Raw genomic sequence first — 23,172 nt, 5'->3', positions numbered from 1 at the left:
CAATGAAATTCTAATACGCCGCGCTTTGTCCGTATACTTCAAAAGTTTTTTTTTTTTGTGTGAGCTAGAACAGTTCTCCAATTGGCGCTCTAGCTACAAAAATATATTGTATGAGTGCAGCATGGTTAGAGCAAATCTAAATGTTATTCTCCGACTATTCTTTTCTTTAAATGTATCATTCTAGCTAACATTTATTTAGTGTTTAATGTCCCTTTAATAAACTTCAGGGATGACAAGATTATCCTACTATAGCACATACAATCAATGTATAGGTTGAGGAAGAAATATAATTTACTCATTTGATAACATTATGCTCCAAAAATTCCTAATTGGTAGGCAAATACGAAAGGTGGGAAAACAAGGAACAATATAGACTAGACTAGAAGATGTAGTGAGACAAGTTAGGAGGATTACATATGATCAATATAAACAATTAGGAGATAGAGAATAACCAAAATACTTACTTTATTCTTTAGCTATATCACAGAATACAAGAAGATCACTCATTAAAATACTTTTTTATACTTAGTCTGATATAATATAAAATAGATCAACCAAAATGTAACATGGAGAAATGGGGGGAAAAAGAAAAGACATAATGGACAAAAAAATGTTTAAAAAAAATGCATCTTTAATTAACATTACCCTATAAAAAATAAAAAATAAAAACTTTAGCATAGTAAAATAATGTTGGTACCAAGACTAGCATACCCAGCATCTAGGGAATCTGACAAGTACTACAAGTGCTGCAGTGAGAAGGATAAATACTTTTAGATGTGGAGGTCCTGTCTCCAAATAAATGGGCCAATATTTTTTGATTGTGAATACACATTTTGCTTAGTATTACAATATTGTTACGTGTTTTACATATAAATGTAAACAAATGTTTTCATAAGATAATAATAGATTATTAAATTGAATTACTTGATACATAGCCCCCTATTTAACAAAGGTCTGACAGACCTGATCCGACAGTGCGGATCAGGTCCGACAGACCTCGCTGAATGCGGAGAGCCAGCAGGGGGGTGTCAATCAATACGATCGTACTCGATCGGGTTGAATTGCGGCATTGTCTGTCCGCCTGATCAGAGAAGGCGGACAGGTTATGGAGCAGCGGTTTTTAGACCGCTGCTTCATAACTGGTGTTTATGGCGAGCCTGCAGGCTCGATAGAAACACGGGCCCTCAAGCTCTATCCAGAGCTTGATAAATGGGCCCCATAGACAGTAGGTTAATGATGTTTTCTTACACTTAAGCTATTTAGAAGAGAAAAAAAGTCTTAAAAAGCAAGAATATATAAAGGCAAAATAAAAACGGATACTAGTAATTTCTCTCTCAAATGAGAAATAAACAGCTTCATTAATGGCTTTAAAAGGACATAAAACCCACATTTTTTTCTTTTACTTTTATTATTGATTCATTTTTATGATATCCTTTATTTAATGAACAGCAATACACTGCTGGGAGATAGCTGAACACATTAGTTAGAGTTGTGTATATTTACAACCATCAATAAGCAGCTGGCTCCCAGCATCTGACTCTTCCTCAATATGCTTTTTAACAAAGGATTCAAAGAGAATTAAAGGGACACTGAACCCAAATTTTTTCTTTCGTGAGTCATATAGAGCATGCAATTTTAAGCAACTTTCTAATTTACTCCTATTATCAAAATTTCTTAATTCTCTTGGTATCTTTATTTGAAAAGCAAGAATGTAAGTTAAGATGCTGGCCCACCCACCAATAAACAAGTGCTCACCAGGATCTGAACCAAACAAATAGCTTAGATGCCTTCTTTTTCAAATAAAGCTAGCAAAAGAACAAAGTAAATTTGATAATAGGAATAAATTAGAAAGTTGCTTAAAATTGCATGCTCTATCTGAATCACTAAAAAAATGGGTTCAGTGTCCCTTTAAGTTAATGAGATAAAATAAGTAAAATGGAAAGTAAATTATGTGTTCTATCTGAATCATTATAGATTTTTTTGTTTGTTTCATGCCCCTCAGTAATAGAAATTCCGATCTTAAGCTTTGCTCTCCCCCATGACCTTTTCTATCAGTGCTTTGATGGACTCCAGCACCTTTGGGAATAGCATTGGCTGCTTGATTTCTTATTGATAATAAGTAACATGTGTGGTTCCTCTATTCATCAGTCATCTATAAAGTTGAAATTGCTAGATTCAATTTGTATTAATTTATAATAAATGACAATAGTATTACTAATAAAAATAATACTTACAGTTGAGCCAACTAGACTGTGTATAACTGATACAGCTATAACTTACTTTGAAATAGTGCAAATAACTGTACAAATATATATATGTATGAATAACTTTACAAATAAGCCTTATTTTTTTACTAAAAGTGTTAACAAGCCAGAATAGCGTAACTGAAACAATGTTCACTAATATTAATGTTGTCATGTATTATTTTTCAGTGGTTAAAGGGACATAGTACTTACATTTTGTATCTTTCATTCAATAGAGCAACAGTTAAATATGTTAAAATATGTTTTTGCCTGAACAAATGTGACACAAAAGCTATTTAAAGTGAAACTAGCAGGAAGTACATGATTATGTGCAACTAAGTCCTGGGACACTATGGATCACTGGCTTACAGAAAAAAGATGTATCCAGCCCAGTAACATACAGTTTTCAAAAAAACAAACCTCTGTAATATATTTTTAAATATTCTCTTTTAGATGGAACAGAGAAAATTGCTTAGTATAACATCCCTTTAATATTCCCAGGTGCTACACAGATAGCGTTACAGTATATTAGGACTAAACATTTCCACCCACCCACTTACCCTGGGCTAAGAGAAATGAAACTGGGGTAAGTAGAGAGGTAGAGAGACAAATGTTGTCTATAAACTGTGCAAAATGACTAATAAATCTAAATATTTGAAATAACTATATCATTTTATTAAAATTACAATTTGTTATAGTTTAAAATAAAAATATGAAAATTACTACACAATAGGGTGTTTCACAATAGCTAAACATATGCAATGTGGATGGGGTAGTGGTTGTGGTTTGGGCAGGTGATAGATGGGATCAGAAGTGCCATAAAAACCCTTTCGGCCTGGGTAGTTGCATAGGACTTGACATTTTAAGCCCTGAGTATATGCTTCATTATATCTATATGTCTTTGGGTGTGCATGTGTGTATGTTAAGACTTATATCTTGGGTGGCCATATTGCCGCTTTAAAACAGGACACATATGAAAAAATGTCAGGATTCCTATAATGGGACATTATTTAAAACATTTCCACTGTCCTCCTACACAGCAGTCCATGCTACTCTTCCTTGATACATGTCATACTCTCATCATGGTAATTTCTCACTGACACCACACAATATATTACTTTGTGTTACAAGGTCAAGTAAATCAAAAACTGGGATCTGTTAGTAATTCATAGGATAAGTAGGATATGTGAAGAGGATAGTGAAAGTTAATGTACAAAGTTGTTCTGAAAATGTTTAATGCTTTGAGATGGTAAGATAAAATGATAAATGACATATGAAAAAAAACAAAAAAAAACAAAAAAATCTGCAATATACTTTCATTAACCCCCCCCCCCCATTTCCTCTAATTCCACTCTTAAAAACGGTGAGCTTTTTAGTTCCTGTTAGAAATGGAAGTGCAGAACACTGTTATATTCCCCACTAGACAGAGAGGAGGAGGGGGAGAAGACTGCACTTGAAGAAGTGTTCACACTGTGCAGTGCAGCAACACAATCAGACTGTTGTTGGGGGCGGGTCTCACTACTGTCACAGCTTAAAGGGACAGTGTACCTTAGAATTGTTATTGTTTTAAAAGATAGATAATCCCTTTATTACCCATTCCCCAGTTTTGCATAACCAACACTGGTTTATAAATACACTTTTTACTTCTGTGATTACCTTGTATCTAGGAACCTTCTTCCAGCCCCCTGATCACATGACTGTGACTGTTTATTATCTATTGTCTTGCAGTTAGCATTGTGTTGGGTGAAATCTTAAATAACTCCCTGTGCCTGAACACAGTGTTATCTATATGGCTCACGTGTACTTTTAGTCTTTGTGTTGAAAAGGAATTTTAAAAAACTGTGATAAGAGGCAGCCTTCAAGGGTTTAGAAATTAGCATATGAGTCTGCCTAGGTTTAGTTTCAACTAAGAATACTAAGAGAAAAAAGCAAATTTGATGATAAAAGTAAATTGGAAAGTTGATTAAAATTACATGTCCTATTAGAATAATGAAAGTTTAATTTTGACTAGACTGTCCCTTTAATCAGCTTTAAATAAAGCTGCAGTTCTTCTACAGAGTGCGCAGGGGCTGTGCAGGGAGACCATACAATGTGATCTGGCAGCCCTGCACTCTGTTTCATCCTGCTTTAGGGGATTCCCTCCAACTCAGCCACTATGCCACATGAGTGAGCCGTTTATCTATTTGGCCCTGTCTACTGCGGCTCACCGGGAAATGTCCCGGCATCTTGGTAGCCCAATCCAGCCCTGTATCCTCTGCACTGTCTGGACTCTGGTTGGGTTTTGCATAAATGTTACTAAAGACACACTGTATGCCTGACACTGACAGTGCCCTTTGTTTTGATGTTTTCATTTCTTGTTGACTGTCTACTGTGGACTGCCTGCCCTGCAGGGCTTCTGCCAAATTTTCTCTCTCTCAGTCAGATAATAAAGTACTTTACTGCTTCCTCGTGCCCTTCTTTTTTGGCCAACTGTTTGTGCAGTTCTTTTGTAGTCAGCATGTTGTAAATGTAGTACCAGCACACTCACAGTGAGACTGACGCAGTCATTAAAGGGACAGTGTACACCAATTTTCATATAACTGCATGTAATATACACTACTATAAAGAAGATTATGCATAGATGCTGATCTAAAAATCCAGTATAAAACCTTTTTAAAAACGTATTTGAAGCTTCCAGTTTAGCACTGTTGATGAGGTTAGGCTCGGACACCCAGTGAAAGGGGCTGGAAAAACAAGAAGATCAGACACTCCCTGCATATGAAAAGACAGATAACATGAACAGGAGCCAACAGTAATCTGTAAAAATATGTATCTGACACTGTGGGGCTTGGTTAGGAGTCTGAAAATCATCACAATGTTATTAAAAAATAAGTAAAACTATACATTTTTACAAAGATACTACCAGATGGGCTATATAAATGGATAATCTACAAAACATGTATGCAAATAAAAAATCCAGTGTGCAATGTCCCTTTAAAGGAACTACTTGTAAAAGTGTATTGTTTAAAAATATAGCTAATCCCATTATTAACCATTCCCCAGTTTTGCATAACTTATGGCCTGTTTAGATGGTTTGAACTCTAGAAGTAGAAAATCTGTGCCACATTTATTTCCTTTAAAACTTTTTAAATGTTTCTAAGCGGAGATTCAGATATGAAACTGTGGAAAATATAGATGTTTACTGTTGTTAACTGGAATGTCTAAATTGTTTCACCTGCACCCAAACTTTGTTTTTTGGGCTACTATGGACAGATTTAAATCTCTAGAAGTGGCAAATCTGCTTATTTAACAAATGTGTTCAATATAAACCAGTCCTGGGAACCTGTGATTTGTATTATACTGTACAAAATGTTACTACTCAATGTTGTAGAATTTCATAGTTAACAAGTGCATAATAAAAAGGCAAGGCAATAAATAACACTCTGCATTTCAAATTAGTAGATATTTTTTTCTGACAAATATATTTTTTCTCCCATTTTCTGGCCCCCTGTATCATGTGACAGACATCAGCCAATCAAAGACTAGTATACGTATACCCTGTGAGTTTGTGCACATGCTCAGTAGGATCTTGTTCCCCAGAAAGTGAGAATATAAAAAGACTGAGCAAAATTTGATAATGGAAGTAAATTGGAAAGTGTCTTAAAACTGCTGCTCTATCTGAATCATAAAAGTTTATTTTGACTTGAGTGTCCCTTTAATAATTGTTGTTGATTACTGCAATGAACATGTGTAAGTGGCATTTCCCTTCTATTTACCCTTTTTATTTTGGCTAATGTCATTTAACTTTGTTGAACTCATACATGTAAAAAAATATGTGACAAACCATCTTAAAATATTGAATAAAGTGTGCTTTGTTTACTAATGTAGTTTGTGTTTTATTTTACTTTTTTCTGCATTCAATTTTGTCGCTAAAAAAATCTCCTTTATTTTTTTTTATTTTTTTTTAAAAAGTTGTGAACCATAGCACTGACTGAATCATAATTTTTTTTTATATCCCTTTAAAAGGGACAGAAAGTATCTGATAATTACAAGAAATTTCTGTTGGTTGTGTTGCTATAGAATAACGTCAGCTAGGGCTAAACATTTTAAAAACAAAGTAACATCCTTTTGATTGCAAAAGTTTTTTTGTTTTTTTTAATAGCCAAACTCTACCAGCCATTTGCCCTATTATTAGGAGCCAATCTGGGCTTTAATCTGCAGACAATGGGCGAGATTACATATACAGTGCAGGCTTCAGCGCAAGCGCTGAAACCCGCACCGCCTGTAATTTTACCTCGCACATCGATTTGAACAGCCAATAGGATTTCAGTAGCTCTCATACTTTTGGCTGATTTGAATTTGAAGAATCAAATCAGCCAATAGGAATTCAAGGGACACCATCTTTAATTGCATACCTTGAATTCACTATTCAGTGTTCGGCGGAGATCGTACGAAGAGGATCCTCCACGCTCCATGGCTCAGAGGTCGCCGGTCTTCAGTTCCAGGGTCGCCGGACTTCAGTTCCAGGGTCGCTGGTCTTCAGCTCCGCGGTCATCGTCTTCAGTTCCGCCCTCCGCTCTACACCAGCTTGTTCCTGGAAGAAGAAAGAAGAGGTCGTCGCTTGGAAGAAGACTTCACCGCCTGGAACAGGATCTTTTCCGCCGGACTTCAGCAACCATGAGTACCAACTTGGGGGTTAGACTCAGGTTTTTTTAATTTTTTTTGGGGGGGTTTGTTTTATTTAGATTAGGGATGGGCACTTCTTAAAAGAGCTAAACGCCCTTTTAAGGGCAGCAAAAGAGCTTAATGCCCTTTTAAGGGCAATGCCCATACAAATGCCCTTTTTAGGGCAATGGGTAGTTTAGGTTTCTTAGTGTTAGGTTTATTTATTTTGGGGGGTTTGGTGGGTGGGGGTTTTACTGTTAGGGGGGACATTTTGTAATTGCAAAAGATCTGTTTAACTTAGGGCAATGCCCTGCAAAAAGTCTTTTTCAGGGCTATTGGTAGTTTAGCATTAGATTAGGGGGTGTTTTTATTTGGGGGGGGCATTTTTTATTTTCATAGAAATTAGGTTTAATTTTTTATTTTTTGATAATTTGTTTATTATTTTCTGTATTAGATTTTTTATTTTCTGCAATTTTAGCTTAATTTAAACTTAGTTTTTTTTTTTTTTTTTTAAATCTTCTTTTTATTGAAAATTTAAATATTCACAATAACATATTTCAACATGGAAATGGTCCACAATATATAAAATTGCTAGTTAGAGCTAAATGTTCATGTGTTTTGCTGCTGCTTTATAGCTGTAATTCCATATTTGCAATGCAGCTAGTCCGTGTAGTCTCTCAAATGGGCAAGAGTGGGGATAGGGGGGGAACATGGGTTCTAAGTAACAAGTAAACAAGTAAACAAACAAATCAATAAAACAAATATGATGTCTTACGTCTGCGTATCTTTATCCGGATCGGCACTGGTTCTTGGAGTATGTGATTATTGAGGTGTTGTATAGTCTGTTCGCTATGAGGAAAGGATGTGCACCCTTTTCGTTTGATAGCTATTAGTACAACCATCTAGGGAGAAGTGGTGGCAGTTTGAGGGGCATGTGGAGTAAGTGTAGTGTGTAGGGACTCCTGCCAGATAAATTTAGCGTCTAGAAAGGTGTCCATTTTATTGCGGCACAGGTAGCCATATTGTTCTAACGTAAATTGTTCTTCTACTTTCTCGAGCCATAATGTTTTAGAAAGGGTCAGGCATTTCTTCCAATTACGGGCTATTAGTTTTCTTGCACTATTGAGGCCTATTTGAAGCACTAGAAGTCGTAAGCGACACAGTAATTTAGGGAGGTCATTGAGCAACGCCATTTTTGGGTTTAGTGTAAATTCAGCTGAAATGCTTTGTCTGAAATGTTGCTCTATCGACTTCCATAGGGGGCGTATTCTAGGGCATCGCCACCACATGTGTATCAGGCTACCATGTCCCCTGCAGCATCGCCAACATCTATCTGATATGTTTGGGTAAATACTACTTAGCTTCGACGGGGTTAAGTACCACCGCAGGATAATCTTATAATTAAGTTCTAGTATTACTGGCGAGGTCGAGGATTTTTTGACTGATTTGAATATGTTGGCCCAGTTGTCATCTGTTATGTGACTACCTATGTCTGTATTCCATTTAGCTGAGTATGGGGGTAGGGTGTCTCTAATGTTCTTGATTAAAAGTTTGCGGGAGAGCGAAAGTGTTCCTCTCGGTATAATCCCTCCATGGCACAATGTTTCAAATGTGGTGGGCTTTCTTAGTAGGTCGGCTTTGAATGGGGAGGTATGTATAAAGTGGTGTAATTGTGCGTATTTTAGCCAATTGTTGTATTTGCCTTGAGCTATGTTGGTTAGTTTGTCCCTTTCTAAAAGTTTGCCTGCTTCCGTGAAGTTTAATAAAGGGATGGTGTAGTCCCATTCGGAGAGCCTCTGAAATCCCTTATCTAGGCCACCCACCATTTCCACGTTTAGAACAATCGGAAATAGGGGAGACCTGCTAGTTGAGATGTACGGCCTGGATAATGTTATTTGATCCCAAGTCTTAAATAGGTGTTTGTGAATTTCTAGTTGTCTACACTGAGGTGGTCTTAAGTCACTAGGTACCCAGCACAGCGCGTGCACTAGTGGTGCCTTAAGTATATGTGAGTCTAACGCGACCCAGGCTTTACATTCCTGTTTCCCATGCCAATCTAGTATCCTTTGTAATGTGACTGCTGAGTAATACTCTTCAATTTTTGGTAGACCTAATCCTCCATCAGCAGTTGGCCTATACATTGTATCTCTATTGACTCTAGGTTTATGTTTCCCCCATACAAAGGAATTAAGGCTATTTTGGAGACGGTTTAAATACCAGCAAGGCAAGTGCATAGGTAATGTCTGTAATATGTATGTGATCCTAGGGAGCGTGGTCATTTTTAAGGCCTGAACCCGTCCCCACCATGAAAGAGGCTTACTCGTCCACGTCTGTAGGTCATGTTGTGTATTGTTTAATAAAGTTAAGTAGTTTTTGTCAAAGAGTGTTGTCTGCTTGGGGGCGAGGTGAATCCCCAAGTATTTTATAGAGTCCTTTCTTAATTTTAATGGGCATATCTTCGATAATGAGTGAAATTTGGTGTCTGATAAGTTCACATTTAGGATCTCCGACTTTTGTTTGTTGACTAGGAAGTTAGAATACCGTCCAAATCTGTCTAATTCTGTTAGTATTTCTGGGACGGTCGTTAGGGGTGAGGTAGCTGAGAATAATAAGTCGTCAGCAAACGCTGCAATTTTTTAGGATTGATTGTCGAATGATATACCCTTGATTCTTGGGTTTTTACGGACGTGAGAGGTGAGAACCTCCATCGTCAAAACAAACAAGATCGGTGATAGGGGACAGCCTTGGCGCGTGCCATTATGTATGGGGAATGTGTCTGACAGTATACCATTAGCTTTAACTTTTGCGTTTGGGTTTGAGTATAGTCTAAAGATTCTGTTAATTATTTTCGGGCCAAATCCAATGTTTTTAAGGGTTTCTAGGAGAAATTGCCAGTCTGTGCGATCGAATGCCTTTTCGGCGTCTATGGCTATCAATACTGATTCTATTTTATGGGTCTTAGCGTATTCTATAAGGGTTAGGGCTCTAATAGTATTGTCCCTGGCCTCTCGGCCAGGAACAAATCCTACTTGGTCTGTGTGGACTATGTCATTAAGAACAGAGTTTATACGGTTCGCTAAGATTTTCCCTAGAATCTTGAGATCTGTGTTTAGTAGCGATATGGGCCGGTAACTATCTGGGTCTTACTGTGACTTTTCTGGTTTCAAAATTACAGATATGTGGGCTGCTAGAGAATCTATAGAAAGTTGAGTGCCTTCATCTAGTGAGTTAAAAAGTTTTAATAAATGTGGGGCTAGAGTGGGACAATGTGTCTTGTAGTACTGATTGGTTAGTCCATCAGGTCCTGGGCTCTTACCCATTGGAAGGCTCTTAATGGCTTTCACGATTTCTGTTAATGTTATGTCTGCTTCCAAATCATCTGTTCTTGTGTTATTTTGTTTAGATCTGCTGTCGTTATGTATGTTCTCATGTTTTGTATGTGGTCGTGACGAGTATTTTTTGTCAGATTGTATAATTGTTGGTAGAAGCTTCAAAAGTGTGCGGCTATCTCCTTACTATCGACTACAGAATCTCCTTGTTTAGTTCTAAGTTTGTGGATATATGTAAGGGTATTTTTATCTCTCAGGGTGTTAGCTAAGATTTTGCCTGGACGGTTCCCTTCGTAAAAATATTTCTTCCGAGGGTTCAGCATTTTTCTTTGGGTTTCAGAGTATAGTAATGTATTAAGTTCTTTTCGTGTGGCGGTTAGCGTTGTTAGTAGGGTTCTGTCTGAGGGGGATTGCTTATGTTGAGTCTCCAGGTCGTTAAGTCTATTAGTGAGTGTGTTTAGGTGAGTGTTGTATTGTTTTTTAATATATGCTTTGTGTTTTATGTATTCTCCGCGTATAACTGCTTTATGTGCTTCCCACACATACATCGGATGTGTTTCTAAGTTAGCGTTTAAGTCAAAGTACTCGGTCAGTGCTGTCTTGATTTTTTGGGCTATTAGCGGATGGTGTAGAAGGTATGGGTCCAGTCGCCATATGAACGGGTGGAGTGGGGAGTCGAGCCAGTTTAGTTCTAAGGACACCATAGAGTGATCTGACCATGCCATTGAGGATATGTCGGTGTTTGATATTAGGGATAAGCTAGACTGATCGAGGAATAGATAGTCGATCCTTGAGTACATGGACCAAGGGTGTGAAAAAAAGGAGTACCCACGTTGTGTAGGGTGCTGCAGTCTCCATGTGTCTATGAGTCCTGTGTGTTTAAGGCATGAATAGGTAGCGTTAGGAGGGCGTGACGTGTTACTTGTGTTTAAGGAGGTAGAGTCAAGTGTGGGGTCCAAGATAACGTTCAGGTCTCCACCCATCACTACAGTGCCTTTGCGTGATTCACATATCATGCGTTTGAGAGTTTTAAAAAACTTGCTCTTATTTGTATTGGGGGCATACACGTTAACTAGAGTGATTGGCCTGTTGTAGAGTAGGCCCACTAATATTAGTATTCTCCCCTCCTTATCTGATATGTTATGAAGTAGTTGAAAGGGTAAGGATGAGTGGAAAAGGATTCCCACCCCATTTATCTTTTTGTCATGGGAATTAAAAAAACTGAGAGGGAAGTGTTTGTTCGAGAATTTAGGTTTGTTTGTTCGAGGGAAGTGAGTCTCCTGTAGAAATATGATAGAGCCCTTTTGTTTGGCGAACCAGTGTATTGCAACTGACCTTTTAGTAGGCGAGTTCAGACCTTTAGCATTTTGGGATATAATTGTTAGTGGTCTAGAGGTCATGTGTAGTGTTCGTGTGCAGGTCTGCTATTAAGTCCTCTAGACTTGTCTTACCATATGGGGGAGTTATTCGCCTCTTGCAGGCGCGGTGTGTTGGAGAGATTCCTATGAGGTTGTGGTGCTTACTGTGAACATGACATGAGTAGAGTGTGAGCCAGTGTGCCGATCCAGATTTTGCAGAGATTCTGAAATATAATAACATACATTGATAAATACAACATAACAAGATAGAAATTAAGGTAATTAACATTGAGAACAATTACACTAAGGATTACAAAGGTAATCTCCTTTCCTTTCCTTTTAATCTAGACTCAAATTCAAACCTAAATCTAAATTCAAACTCAAATCTAAATCAGGATGGGGGGAGAGTAGTAGCAATCTAAGGTCACTACCGTTCCCCAGAAGGGCTGGTGCTAATGTTACATTAAGATGGGGTTCCCCCTAATTGTGAGGGGTCTATCTATAGTGGTTTACATCACATGGGGTGTGAATTGGTGAGTAAGGGGGATATCCACAAGTCTCTTTATGATGCGAGAGTGGGTTAACTATAGGCCAGTATCTAAGGCCAAAGTGTACTTTTCGCTGGGGTGCCAAAGACACTTTAGATGTTGAAGTGGGGTTAATTAGTTTAAGTCCAAATTGTTGAAAGTCAGACCTCAAGGTGGATTCGTGGGGGTGACTGGTGTCTGGCGAGAGGTGGTGGGGTCTATTTTGCGTTTCTTGGGAACTGTGTTCCATTTTTGTCTCTGTGGCTTTGGTGGGTACAGGTCTGATGTTGATTCTCTTTCGTCGTGGTCCGTAGTTTGGGGTATGTGCTTTGGTAGTGGAATCTGCAGTTGTGTACAGAAGGAATCAAGATCTTCTAGATCTTTGTATATGATTTCTTTATTGTCTTTCACTACTCTAAGTGCAAAGGGGAAACCCCAACGATATGGGATTTGGTGGTTTTGTAAGTGAGTAGTTAAGAATTTGACATTCCGCCGTCTAGTGAGAGTGAGCGGGCTGAGATCCGCAAAGATCTGTATTGTATCACCATCTTTGTAGATTGGTGCTTTCTTCCTTGCTGCATTTAGTAGTTTTTCTTTGTCTTTGAAGTTGTGGCATCTTAGAATGATGTCTCTTGGTGGGGCTTTAGGTGAGGGCTTAGGTTTTAGTGCCATGTGTACTCTATCTAGAGAGATGTCTGTATCCTCTTCATTGTCTAGAAGGAAGTTGAATAGGCCTTGTAAGTATTTTTGGAGTTCGGTGCTTAGGATTTTTTCAGAAATTCCCCTTATTCGCAGATTTTGGCGTCGGCCACGATTGTCTAAGTCCTCTATCTGCATCTGCATTTGTCTAATCTCTTCTGTTTGATGTTGGAGCTGCATAGAGTGTAGGTTAATCGGTTCTGAGATTTCTTCTGCATGGTCTTCTAGTTGGTGCACCCTGTTACCTAGGTCAGTGATTTCTTTTTTGACATCTGAAAGTCCTTCTTTTATGAGTAGACTGACCTGGGTCATGAATGATGCAAAGTCCTCCTTGGATGGTAAAAATTTTAAATCTGCTAGTTATAGGGGTAAGAGGATCTGTTTGCGTGTTATCAACCTCTTCTTCGTGTGCACTATCAGAGCTGTGTGGGGAGCTAGGTGCTATATTTGTTTTAGCTTCCATTGTTTTAAAAAAGGAGTTTAATTTGGTAGATGGTGTCGCAGCTGATCTGTTAGCTTTGTCTCCCTTAGGCAGGCGTTTAGACGCCATTGCAGTTCAGTAAGTTTTATTAGATTGGAGCAAGGGGTTTACTCTGTGTAGTGATGCTTTTTGTAGTTATTAGCACCAGGTATTTCACTCTCTTGGTTGTATGGATAGTTCAGACAATGGCTGCAGGTTGGTGCTGAAGGCTCTAATACAATTGTGCTTCTTATTAATTCTTTTAGGAGGTTATTACATTCTAGTCTCCTTGTCTGTGTTATATATGCTGCTGGTGTTGCTGTCTTGGGATGCGAGTTAGGGGAACCACATTCCGTTATATCTGTGGCCTTGTTGTTATGCTGTATAATCACCCGGTGCCAAGTATATACTGGGGCCGGTGGCGTCAAACTGGTATGTGGGCCTGTTGCGCTCTAGTGTCTGGGAGCATGAACGTTTATTACCGCTCGTGGTAGAAAGTGCTGTGTCTGTCATGCGTTTAGTCGGGAGGTATACTTATCTCCCACGGCGGTTTTCCGTCTGCCAGCAGTCTATTTCTTCCGACCGGGCCTGTCTGTGCTACAGCGTGTGTGCTGTTTGTCCAAGATGGCGCTTAACTTTACACTGTTGCGCAGCTGCGGTCAGCGGCAGTATCTTTGTGCGAGGCCCGGATGCCTTTTAGAATGTAGCCGTTTGATGTCCCTCGGCACTTAGAGACTGCATGGGCATCTTGTGAGGTGTTTTTGGGCAATAGGAACCCCTGTTTGTAGGCCCTTAAGGGGAGCTTTACTTGGAGCTACACTCAGTTGCGGCCATACTGGTCCTTGGCTCGGCTCCGCCCCATCTTAGTTTTTTATTTTTAAATTAATAGCTTTTTTATTTTAATAGTTGGTAATTTCTCTTAATTTAGGGGGTGTTAGGTTAGGGGGCTTAGTAATTTAATTATTTATTTGCATTGTGGGGGATGGCGGTATAGGGGTTAATAGTTTTAATAGGTAGTTTGCAATGTGGGTTAATGGCGGTTTAGGGGTTAATAGTTTTAATAGAGACTTTGCAATTTGGGTTAATGGTGGATATAGGGGTTAATAATTTAAATATTACTTGTGATGTGGGTTTGATGGCGGATATAAGGTTTAATAATTTAATTATTACTTGCGATGTGGGTTTGATGGCAGATATAGGGGTTAATAATTTAATTATTACTTGCAATGTGGATTTGATGGCAGATATAGGGGTTAATATACTTTCGGCCAGATTACGAGTTTTGCGTTATGAGCGGCTCTGCAATAAATTGCAAGTTACTTCCACCGCTCACCTTTAATAGTGCTGCTATTACAGGTTTGCAAAAACCCGGCGTTAGCAGGCAATATGGCAGCATTGAGCTCCATACCGCACACAAATACCGACGCTGCTTTGAGCTGGTTTTACGTGCTTGTGCACGATTTCCCCATAGACATCAATGGGGTGAACCGGCTAAAAAAAAAGCCTAACACCTGCAATAAAGGAGTGTACAGCTCCATAACGCAGCCTCATTGATTCCTATGGGGAAAGAAAATTTATGTTTACACCTAACACCCTAGCATGAGTTTAAACACCCTTAATCTACTGCCGCCGACATCGCCGACACCTACATTACACTTATTAAACCCTAATCTGCCCCCCCAATAGGATTGAGCTTGCATTCTATTGGCTGTTCCAATCAGCCAATAGAATGCAAGCTCAATCCTATTGGCTGATTGGATCAGCCAATAGGATTGAGGCTCAATCCTATTGGCTGATTGGATCAGCCAATAGGATTGAGGCTCAATCCTATTGGCTGATTGCATCAGCCAATATGATATTTTCACCTTTAATTCCGATTGGCTGATAGAATTCTATCAGCAAATCGGAATTCAAGGGACGCCATCTTGGATGACGTCATTTAAAGGAAACTTCATTCTTGAAGAGCCATCGAAAAAAGAGGATGCTCCGCGCCGGATGTCTTGAAGATGGAGCCACTCTGTGTCGGAAGGATGAAGATAGAAGATACCGTCTGGATGAAGACTTCTGCCCACCTGGAGGATGACTTCTTGCCTCTTGGATGAAGACTTCTCCCAGCTTCGTTGAGGACTTCTGCCTGCTTGGATGAAGACTTCTCCCGGCTTCTTTGAGGATGGATGTCCGGTCTTCAAAAACTGTAAGTGGATCTTCGGGAGTTAGTGTTAGGTTGTTTTAAGGGTTTATTGGGTGGGTTATATTTTTAGCTTATTGTTTTGGGCAGCAAAAAAGAGCTAAATGCCCTTTTAATGGCAATGCCCATTCAAATGCCCTTTTCAGGGCAATGGGGAGCTTAGGTTTTTTAAATAGGATTTTATTTGGGGGGTTTGGTTGTGTGGGTGGTGGGTTTTACTGTTAGTGGGTTGTTTGTATTTTTTTTTACAGGTAAAAGAGCTGATTTCTTTGGGGCAATGCCCCGCAAAAGGCCCTAGTTTAGGCTAGGGTTTTTTTATTGGGGAGGGAGGGCTTTTTTATTTTGATAGGGCTATTAGATTAGGTGTAATTAGTTTTAAAAATTGGATAATTTCTTTTTTATTTTGTGTAATTTAGTGTTTATTTTTTTTGTAATTTAGTTAATTGTATTTAATTATTGTTATTTATTTAATTGTAGTGTAATGGTAGGTGTTAGTGTAAGACAGGTTAGGTTAATAACTATTTACTAACTAGTCTACCTATTTAAAATAAATACAAACTTAGCTGTGAAATAAATATAAAACCTAAGATAGCTACAATGTAACTATTAGTTATATTGTAGCTAGCTTAGGGTTTATTTTCCAGGTAAGTATTTAGTTTTAAATAGGAATTATTTTGTTAATGATAGTAAGTTTTATTTCGATTTATTTTAATTATAATAAAGTTAGGGGTGTTAGGGTTAGACTTAGGGTTAGGTTTAGGGGTTAATAACTTTAGTATAGTGGTGGCGGTGATGTTGGGGGCGGCAGATTAGGGGTTAATAATATTTAACTAGTGTTTGCGATGCGGGAGTGCAGCGCTTTAGGTTTAGGGGTTAATATCTTTATTATAGTGGCGGCGATGTCCAGAGCGGCAGAATAAGGGTTAATCATTTTATTATAGTGTTTGCAATGCGGGAGGGCCTCGGTTTAGGGGTTAATAGATAGTTTATAGGTGTTAGTGTACTTTGTAACACTTTAGTTATGAGTTTTATGCTACAGATTTGTAAGGTAAAACTCATAACTACTGACTTTAGATGGCGGTATGAATCTTGACGGTATAGGCTGTACCGCTCACTTTTTGGCCTCCCATGCAAAACTCGTAATACCGGCGCTGTGGAAGTCCCATTGAAAAAGGACTTTTTGAAAGGTGCGGTAGTTACGTTGCGTTACGGCCAAAAAAGTGTGAGGTACAGCTATACTTGCAAGACGCGTAATAGCAGCGGTAGTGAAAAAGAAGCGTTATGAGGCTTTTTCACTCAAAACGCAAAACTTGTAATCTAGCCATTTATTAGTTATTGCGGTGGGGGACTGCGGTTGACAGGTAGCTATATATTGCGCTTGCATTAGGTGTTAGTTTATATTTTCAGGCAGTTATGGGAGTTACAGTGCTCACATACTCAGTGCAAGGCTTGCTGAGACTGCCTTTGTGTGGCAAGGGGGAAATGGAGTAAAATTCCTTCATTTTCGCCACGTAAATGTCCTTGCGCTGAATGTGATACTGATTTGCGACGTGGTTCTATGTTAGCTTATGGGAGTAAAAATTGCGGCCGACGGGTGAAATATACGTGCAGCATTTATATGCGGCGCTGTATATTGGATACCATAACTGCGTAAAAACCGTCATCGCCGTCTTTTGCGGGTTATGCCGCATATGTAATGGAGCCCAATAAGACTAGCCATTGTCATAAAGTTAGTAAAAAATGCATTCTTTTGCATTTGTTATCAGTTAATGCCAATTAAGGGACAGTATACACTCATTTTCCTATAACTGCATGTAATAGACACTATCATAAAGAATAAGATGCACAGATACTGATATAAAAATCCAGTATAAAACTGTTTAAAAACTTACTTAGAAGCTCTCAGTTTAGCTCTGTTGAAAAGGTAGCTGGAAAGCCCACTAAGTGGGAAATAAGACACCCCCCCCTTCTTTTGCATATGAAAAGACCCTTTACACAAACAGGAGCAAGCTGGAGAAGGTAGCTGACGGTATTCTCATAAAACTTTGGGGCTTGGTTAGGAGTCTGAAAATCAGAGCAATGTTATTTAAAAATAAGCAAAACTATACATTTAAAAAAAAAAAAAAAAAAAAAAAAACTTTATGGGCTATGTAAATAGGTCATCTACAAAACATTTATGCAAAGAAAAAAATGTGTGTATAGTATAATGTCCCTTTAAGGAAACATATGAAACAGGTTTGTCATAGATAAGTCAGCAGGGTGCATTTCAATTTTTTAAAATTAGAAAATCATCTGAGTTATTACATGTAAAGAGGACAAAAATAATAATAAATGATATTACAAAGTTGTTTCATTATGCATAACTAAACATTTTATATAAAAATCCCAAGATGTTTACTGTCCCTTTAAGATTTTGTTGAATAAAACAAATAATCAGTAATTACTTCATGCCAAAGGAAGTTAGGAGCACTGTTAGGAATTTGTTAATTTTGTAAGTAGTGCAATATCAAAATTGTTGAGGTCATTTTTGGGAAAAGTGCTGCTTACTGTGCGAAATGATTGTTTGCAAAAGATTCATGCTATAATGACCCTCAACTCCCAGAAGAGATTAAATTTTTTAGAATAAAATGTGTTTCTCAAATAAATCTATGTTTGTGGTGAGTGAATCATAGCACTAGCATAAACTGACTTCTCAGTATATTTTCTAAATAAAATTGCTTAGTAATTTTATAGGTGCACAAAGATACAATAAACGTGTGTCTTTATTGTTTAAAGTGTGTTTAAAAGATTGCAAACAGCTTAATAGTGATGTCCCGAACTGTTCGCCTGCAAACAGTTTCCTGCGAACATAGCTTGTTCGCGTTCGCGTTTGTGGGCGAACACATGGCGATGTTCGATCCGCCCCTATGTGTCATCATTGTGGAAACTTTGACCCTTTATGTCACAGCCGCCTGACACATTAGAGCCAATCAACATCAGACAATCCCTCACAGACCCTCCCAGCTACTCGGAATCCGCCATTTTAGACTCATAACGACCTTGCTTTCTTAATGAGAGGACGTGTTGTGTTTTTGCTCCTGACATTAATAGGAAAAACATAGCTAGGCTAGTGTATTTACAGTCCAGAAGGACTCCACTCATCTCTGCTGCAAGCACAGCACCCCAAAAAGCCCTTTTTAGGGCTATATTTCGTGCCGATTTTTTTTTTTCGTTTTTTTTTTTATTAGCATTTGCTTGGCTTTCAGGCTGTGTGATTAAGGCTCACAGCATATGCTGTGACTACTGCCACCACTGATATCTCCCTAACAACATTAGTTTAAATTTAACTAACCAAAAAATTTAATTATTTTTCTAGTGTAATTTTTTTTCATTTTCTATCAGGCCAGTGTCACACAGCATATACTCTGGTTCATTGCTCTGTGCCAGCCAGCAGCCACCAGTGTTAATATCCGTTTATAACATTATTTTAAATTTAAAAAAAAAAAAATATATATTTTGCTAGTGTAATCTAATTACATTTACTATCAGGCCTGTGTCTGTCAGGCTCACTCAGCATTAATATACCTCATTTTTTTTCAGTCTTTTGGTTAATTGGTCTGTGCCAGGCAGCCACCCAGTACTCATATCTATTCTTCTTCACCTTAATTTTATATAAAAAAAAAGTTTAAATTTGTTTGCTAGTGTAATCTAATATAATTTTCTATCTGGTCTATGTGTTTTGCTGACATACAGAGCCTACTCTGTTTACTTGCTGCCCTCCCTAGTCTATGAGCCACGACTCATATGTGTTTAACCTTTTTTTAATTTCCTCCCCCAAAAAATAATTTCAATCATTTTCTAGTGTAATCTAATAGTATTTTCTATCAGGCGTGTGTGTATCTGACTTACAGAGCCTACTGTTTTTAATAGCTGCCCTTCCAAGGCTATCAGCCACGACTCATATGTATGTGCTTAACCTTTTTCTTTAAATTGCCAAAAAAAAGTCTTTAAATCATTATGCTAGTGTAATCTAATTGTATTTTCTATCAGGCCTGTGTCTAACTGTCTATCTGACTTACACAGCATACTGTTGTTAATTGCTGCCCTACGTAGCAGCCAGCCAGTGCGACCACTCATAGAGTCATATGTGCATTGCACTTCTTAACATAATTTTAATATTAAAATCAAAAATTTTAAAATATTTTGCTAGTGTAATCTAATTTAATTTTCTATCAGGGCTGTGTTTTTGTCACTTACACAGCATACTGTGTTAAATTGCTGCCCTACCTACCATCCACGACTCATATCTGCCAGCCTGTGTGCCAGGCCCAACTAGCCAATTAGTGGCACCAATCACAATTCTTGTAACAGTATATAAAAAAATAAAAATCATAATTTTTTGGACTGCAAATATTCAGTCTCCTAGTGCCATTGAATTGCATTTACCTCCTGCCTGCCACTGCCAGCCTTTTGTGCCAGGCCGTCTAGCCAACTATTTACACCAATCATAATTGTTGTCACAGACAGTATAGTTACTAATTAAAATTAAAAAAAATGTGATTGTTGATCTTAATCCTCAGTTTGCTCGTGCCCTAGAATTGCAATTTTCTACTGCCTTCCAAGCCTGTGTGCCAGGCCTACTTGAAAAATATTTACACCAATCATATTTGTTGTGACAGTATTCTTAATAATTAAAAATTAAAATTGTTGGTAATAGTTGTTGAGAATCCTCAGTTTGCTGGTGCCATTGAATAGCACTTTCCTGCTGCCTTGCAGCCTGCTGTGAGCCAGGCCCACCTAGCCAATTGTTGCCAGCAATCATATTTCTTTTAACAGTATTGCAAAAATTGTCAATCATCACTGTTTTGACTGTCAGTAATCAGTCTCCTAGTATCCTTGAATTGCATCTACCTCCTGCCTGCCAGCCTTTTGTGCCAGGCCGTCTTGCCAACTATTTACACCAATCATAATTTTTTGTCACAGTATAGTTACTAATTAAAATTAAAAAAATCTTGATTGTTGATGATCTTAATCCTCAGTTTGCTCGTGCCCTAGAATTGCACTTTTCTACTGCCTTCCAAGCCTGTGTGCCAGGCCTACTTGAAAAATATTTACACCAATCATATTTGTTGTCACAGTATTCTTAGTAATTAAAATTTAAAATTTTTGTTAATAGTTGTTGTGAATCCTCAGTTTGCTGGTGCCAGTGAATAGCACTTTCCTCCTGCCTTGCAGCCTGCTGTGTGCCCGGTCCACCTAGCCAATTATTGCCAGCAATCATATTTCTTTTAACAGTATTGCAAAAACTGTCAATCATCACTGTTTTGACTGTCAGTAATCAGTCTCCTAGTGTCCTTGAATTGCATTTACCTCCTGCCTGCCAGCCTTTTGTGCCAGGCCGTCTTGCCAACTATTTACACCAATCATAATTGTTGTCACAGTATAGTTACTAATTAAAATTAAAAAATTCTTGATTGTTGATGATCTTAATCCTCAGTTTGCTCGTGCCCTAGAATTGCACTTTTTTACTTCCTTGCAAGACTGTGTGCCAGGCCTACTTGAAAAATATTTACACCAATCATATTTGTTGTGACAGTATTCTTAATAATTAAAAATTAAAATTTTTGTTAATAGTTGTTGTGAATCCTCAGTTTGCTGGTGCCATTGAATAGCACTTTCCTCCTGCCTTGCAGCCTGCTGTGAGCCAGGCCCACCTAGCCATTTGTTGCCAGCAATCATATTTCTTTTAACAGTATTGCAAAAATTGTCAATCATCACTGTTTTGACTGTCAGTAATCAGTCTCCTAGTATCCTTGAATTGCATCTACCTCCTGCCTGCCAGCCTTTTATGCCAGGCCGTCTTGCCAACTATTTACACCAAACATAATTGTTGTCACAGTATAGTTACTTATTAAAATTAAAAAATTCTTGATTGTTGATCTCAATCCTCAGTTTGCTCGTGCCCTAGAATTGCACTTTTCTACTGCCTTCCAAGCCTGTGTGCCAGGCCTACTTGAAAAATATTTACACCAATCATATTTGTTGTCACAGTATTCTTAGTAATTAAAATTTAAAATTTTTGTTAATAGTTGTTGTGAATCCTCAGTTTGCTGGTGCCAGTGAATAGCACTTTCCTCCTGCCTTGCAGCCTGCTGTGTGCCCAGCCCACCTAGCCAATTATTGCCAGCAATCATATTTCTTTTAACAGTATTGAAAAAACTGTCAATCATCACTGTTTTGACTGTCAGTAATCAGTCTCCTAGTGTCCTTGAATTGCATCTACCTCCTGCCTGCCAGCCTTTTGTGCCAGGCTGTCTTGCCAACTATTTACACCAATCATAATTTTTTGTCACAGTATAGTTACTAATTAAAATTAAAAAATTCTTGATTGTTGATGATCTTAATCCTCAGTTTGCTCGTGCCCTAGAATTGCACTTTTCTACTGCCTTCCAAGCCTGTGTGCCAGGCCTACTTGAAAAATATTTACACCAATCATATTTGTAGTCACAGTATTCTTAGTAATTAAAAATTAAAATTTTTGTTAATAGTTGTTGTGAATCCTCAGTTTGCTGGTGCCAGTGAATAGCACTTTCCTCCTGCCTTGCAGCCTGCTGTGTGCCCAGCCCACCTAGCCAATTATTGCCAGCAATCATATTTCTTTTAACAGTATTGAAAAAACTGTCAATCATCACTGTTTTGACTGTCAGTAATCAGTCTCCTAGTGTCCTTGAATTGCATCTACCTCCTGCCTGCCAGCCTTTTGTGCCAGGCTGTCTTGCCAACTATTTACACCAATCATAATTTTTTGTCACAGTATAGTTACTAATTAAAATTAAAAAATTCTTGATTGTTGATGATCTTAATCCTCAGTTTGCTCGTGCCCTAGAATTGCACTTTTCTACTGCCTTCCAAGCCTGTGTGCCAGGCCTACTTGAAAAATATTTACACCAATCATATTTGTTGTCACAGTATTCTTAGTAATTAAAAATTAAAATTTTTGTTAATAGTTGTTGTGAATCCTCAGTTTGCTGGTGCCATTGAATAGCACTTTCCTCCTGCCTTGCAGCCTGCTGTGTGCCCGGTCCACCTAGCCAATTATTGCCAGCAATCATATTTCTTTTAACAGTTTTGCAAAAACTGTCAATCATCACTGTTTTGACTGTCAGTAATCAGTCTCCTAGTGTCCTTGAATTGCATTTACCTCCTGCCTGCCAGCCTTTTGTGCCAGGCCGTCTTGCCAACTATTTACACCAATCATAATTGTTGTCACAGTATAGTTACTAATTAAAATTAAAAAATTCTTGATTGTTGATGATCTTAATCCTCAGTTTGCTCGTGCCCTAGAATTGCACTTTTTTACTTCCTTGCAAGACTGTGTGCCAGGCCTACTTGAAAAATATTTACACCAATCATATTTGTTGTGACAGTATTCTTAATAATTAAAAATTAAAATTTTTGTTAATAGTTGTTGTGAATCCTCAGTTTGCTGGTGCCATTGAATAGCACTTTCCTCCCGCCTTGCAGCCTGCTGTGAGCCAGGCCCACCTAGCCATTTGTTGCCAGCAATCATATTTCTTTTAACAGTATTGCAAAAATTGTCAATCATCACTGTTTTGACTGTCAGTAATCAGTCTCCTAGTGTCCTTGAATTGCATCTACCTCCTGCCTGCCAGCCTTTTATGCCAGGCCGTCTTGCCAACTATTTACACCAATCATAATTGTTGTCACAGTATAGTTACTTATTA

Source organism: Bombina bombina, chromosome 2 (genome assembly GCF_027579735.1).
Source record: "Bombina bombina isolate aBomBom1 chromosome 2, aBomBom1.pri, whole genome shotgun sequence".
NCBI lineage: Eukaryota > Metazoa > Chordata > Amphibia > Anura > Bombinatoridae > Bombina > Bombina bombina.
This window is presented reverse-complemented; position numbering follows the sequence as displayed.